Source organism: Oreochromis niloticus, linkage group LG9 (assembly GCF_001858045.2).
Source record: "Oreochromis niloticus isolate F11D_XX linkage group LG9, O_niloticus_UMD_NMBU, whole genome shotgun sequence".
Taxonomy (NCBI): domain Eukaryota; kingdom Metazoa; phylum Chordata; class Actinopteri; order Cichliformes; family Cichlidae; genus Oreochromis; species Oreochromis niloticus.
Window position 1 is genome coordinate 33,410,149 of NC_031974.2, and position 4,659 is coordinate 33,414,807.

Consider the following 4,659-nt stretch of genomic DNA (forward strand, 5'->3'; position numbering starts at 1 on the left):
AACATTTTATTTATGATTTTTATTAGTTAAAGGAATCTGATTTAACTGTAAAGAGGGTAAACTTGTTTGTCCTTTAGAGTGATGTATAAATGATTTTGTATCAAACTCAACAGACATAAAGGGATTGCATTAAAAACTTTGTTATATTCTCTACGGGAACACTGAATATTTAAACTGGACACTAAAAACACCTATTTCGAGAAACTGCCCCTTCTCGTCAAGTAAATCTGTTATAATCTGTGATATTTCATACGACTCTTTAATGAATAATGACTTCCTATTAATTGTAATGGTCCTGTTATTCCACAAGGTGGAGCCATGTGGCGTGAAGTTATGGGCCTATGATATCCTGACAGGATATCACAAGCAAAGCATAAGGATATCTTCAATATTAGACAACTTCAGTATATCAAAATGATTAGTCTGGCTAGTTAGCTCATTGAGAATGTTAACTGGCTACATTAGGGTTAGGCTGGTCGTGTGGCGTAATCAGTTTTATTGTGAAAGGTTTAACAGGAAGTGAACGTCGGGTGAGCCGGCAGCTAAAGAGAGAAATGGTTCGCGGGGATTTTGAAAGTACCAGTGTGAGTTGCTCTACAACAAGAAGATGTCTGACGAAAAAGCGGGAGCTAGCGCAACAGCTACACAGCCTCGCACGCCACCACCCCAGCAACAAGCAAACACCGGGGGACAGGGGAAGAGGCCGTACGGCTACGAGATTAGCTAAGCTAAGCTAGCGAGACAGTAAAGACACGGTGAGTTAATACTTTGTGTACTCACACGCTAATTTATAACCAGAGTGTGCACGTGAAGATTACACTATGAAATAAGAAGATATCTACAACTTTTTAATTAAATTACGATGCAGATAAGCTACACAGAAACACCACTGTGTTTAGAAACAGGAAGTGACACTCAACTGCAGAGAGAGCGAACACCAAATGACAACGCCACCCAACTATAGAAAAAAACCAAAACAATCATAAAGTATGTGTAGTCATTACTGAAATGTCTGTCAAAAACATGTGGTGTGACCTCTTAATTCAGAATGAATTTGGGTATTAATTCCGTGTCTATTAGTGGCATCACATTGGATCCACTGGTGCAGCTGATCTGATCGACTAAAGCTCTGTGGTTTAGATGAGGTGTGGGCAGCCCCTCACCAGATGTGCCAGCAGCTCTTACAAAGGATGTAAGTACAGTTGTAGAAGAGGCTCACACTCGTTCTAAAAAATATATATTTTTAGTTATGGTATCAGTTTCTTGTGGACTGAAGAACCCCACGTTTTGTAGATATGCAATAAGCCATAGACACAAATTTGCAGTGTGCAAAGATTACTGCATCAGCAACTTTGGTTATGTGCATTGTTACTTTTATTATAAAAGCGTTTTGTATAATTATTTGATGCGTTTCTTTTTTCCAGGGGGATGCAGACTTCCTTGTGTTTGCCTTGTCACCTCCCTTCAGTGAGGAAGCCCCAATCAGAAGACACCGAGAGATGCGTGTTGTCAATTTTCTTCAGGGTTTCTTGCATAAGTTGGAAGATGATGATAAAAGCACATAAATATCCACCTTCTCTGGAAGTACAGGAGTCAGGGTCTGAGAATGTAAGTAGGACCCTGCAGGCAGCAGCATCATACCAGCTGGTGAGTCTGTAGGAGGAGATGGAGTGGTGTTCTCTCTCTGACTCTGCTGCACAGGTGCGAAAAGTGTCGCCAGCTGCTCTGAGTGAAACAATCCCCTGTCTGTGATATGAGGAAACTCCTTGAATCCCATAACCAGGTCATGGTATGGCCAGAGGACTAGATTGTTCATGGAGTCCAAATGGCTGCTGTTTAAAGGACAGTTCCTCAAGTTTGTGATGAGCATCTGACGTACGCTGACTGGACTCACCGGCTCAGCTACGAGAAAAAAATAAATAAGAGGGATGCAGACTTTCTCTTGACTGTTAGAGATGGGTGTCATCAGTTTTCGTCAGGATTTCTATCAGAAGTTGGAAGAAGATGGTAAAAGCACATAAATATCCAGCTTCTCTGGAAGTACCGGAGTCAGGATCTGAGAATGGCGGTGTGATGCTGCAGGCAGCACCATCATACCAGCTGGTGTGGTATTTTAATGAGGAAAATTCTTTTCGGTGGTGTCTCTTCTTATTTCTCCTTTTCTTCTCACTTTTAAAAACAAAAGGCAGAAAAGCAACAATAACAGTTAAAACCTCAAGATGTTTTCTAACATTTTGTGACATCATTTTAGAGACAACCTTAAACATGACGTACTACTTACAACTTTGTTGATTCTTGCTGATGTCTGAGATGCAGCAGAGGATAATGTACACTTGGCACTGTCTTTATTGATCCTTAGTACACTTTGCATAGATTTACAGTTGGCTCTATAATATATGCCCCTGGTTCAACATCCAGTCCATAGCCATGCCATATGTCCAACACAGTTCACAGAAGCAGTGCCAAAGTCTTAAAACTATAAAAGTAAAAAAAAACTTCTCTGAGAAAGGCTTCACAGTCTGAAGCGCTTCCTTGGTGGAGTGGTGCTCCTGTTGCTGCTCTCTTCCTCTGTAGCCTTTCTCTTTGCACCCTGTGCAAACGTCCTCAGAAACCAGCAGAACACCGACATGATAACTCCGCCCTCTGAGCTGTAGTCCGTAACTCTCCAGCGGTTTGTCATTTCACTGATGACTGATGATGGTGAGGCCGCTGACATCCAGGGTGTGGACACAGTTCCTCAGGTCTGCCTTCAGCACAAAAATATCTGCCTTGTCTGGAAGTACTGGAGTCAGGATCTGAGAATGGAGGCGTGACGCTGCAGGCAGCACCATCAAACCAGCTGGTGAGTCTGTAGGAGTCTCTGCAGCACGGTTCTAAAAGGTGTCATCAGCTGCTCTGAGTAAAACAATCCTCTGACTGCGATATGAGGAAACTAATTGGATCCCGTAGCCAGGTCGTGGTATAGTGAGAGGACTAGATCTTTCATGGAGTCCAAATGGCTGGGGCTCAAAGAAACGGTTCCTCAAGTTTGTGATGAGCATCTGACGTACACTGACTGGACTCACCAGCTCAGCTACGAGAAAATGAAATGGTCATCTGTGTTAATCATGACGTAATCAGACAAATTAAGGATTTATATCATCATATGCCATTTCCACACACAGGCAGTCGTTAGCCTCACTGCAGAAGTCATTGTTTTTGAAAGCCTAAAGATTGGTAGAAGGCGAGAGAAATGATTTTGCACGTAATGCGTACAAGATCAAATTTGGTCACATCTCTGAGGACTCCCTAACCCTAACCTCCCCCAAAACCAAGCTAGGTATCATTCCCCCCCCCCCCCCCCAGCTTTGTAGCATTTTGGACTCTCCTGGACTTTCAATGTTAACTCGACCACCTGACACTACTGACTCATCAATTTTATAAGGCCAGTCTAAGGTGTAATTGTTTGCTTAAATATTCTGTTATACTTATTAGCTAAGCTTTACCACAGTGGTCATCAAGTATACGGGTGACGCCAAGGGACAGCAGGTACTGCTCATGCCGTAATCCACGGGTAGCCATTTTTGGGTGGTTGAATTGTTGTATTCTTCAAGTTTTTAAAACTTTGGAAGTCGTTCGTTAAATGTAGAGTTTTCACAGCGCTATTACACAAACCTCCTGCTAGCACTCTCATGTGAAAACCAAATTCGATTGTTGGCTTCTGCTTCTATACCTGCCGCTCAACACGTCATCCTCATCACCTTGACTGTCCATTATTATTTTATGTTTATCTATAAATTTGTTGAGTCTATTAATGAAAACTTTTTCCAGTATTTTTGAAAATTGATAGTAGAGAAACAGGCCTGTAATTTGTGAATTGGTGTCTCTCCATTCTTAAACAGTGGTATTACTTTGGCTGTTTTCATTTGTGTTGGGAATGCACCAGTTTGTAGAGACAAATGTGTGTAAAGGGTTTGGAGATGTCATCGATAACTTTAACAATTTCCATATTGATGTCATCAAAGTCTGTAGAAGTTTGTGTTTGTGATTTCCCAACAATATCAATGATTTCCTTTTCTTTTACCACCTTTAAAAACATTGAATGAGGATTGCGTTCAATGAGTTTTGTTTCTTTCTCTGCACAATTTCTTATATCAGGAATTCTATCAGCCAAGTCTGACCAAACATTACAAATAATTTATTGAACTCATTAACCACATCACTCATGTTAATATTTCTATCATTATTAGTGAAATATGAAGGACGATTTAACTGCCTAAAACTATTTTTAATAATGCTATTAAATGTTTTCCAAATACCTTTAATGTTAGTTTAATTCATATTTAGTAATTTCATAATATTCCTTTTTACATGACCTCAAAGTACTAGTTAATTTATTTATTTTTTTAATATATTTCTTGTATTTATTTTCAGCTTCTCTACTTCTGTACTTTATAAGTTCTCTATATAAGGTTTTTTTCTTTTTACATGCATTTTGTAATCCTTTTGTGATCCATGGGCACGCTGCATATTTTTCTTTTTTCCCCCCATATTTCTTTATTGGGCAATGGTTATATAACAGTTTAAATTTTCCTATAAAAGTTTCACAAGCTTTATCAATATTTTTTTTCTGTATACAACATCTCCCATGCTTGCTTAAGTAAATAACTTGTAAATGCA

General features: G+C 39.8%; 1 long non-coding RNA gene across 1 annotated transcript; it reads left to right on the forward strand.

Annotated features, from left to right (window-relative positions):
• Positions 1 to 325: 325 nt before the first annotated feature.
• On the forward strand, positions 326 to 4,659 carry LOC102076151 (uncharacterized). Its single transcript, XR_266741.3, has 3 exons — positions 326 to 755; positions 1,081 to 1,192; positions 1,425 to 4,659. It is a non-coding gene; the product is annotated as an uncharacterized LOC102076151 (long non-coding RNA).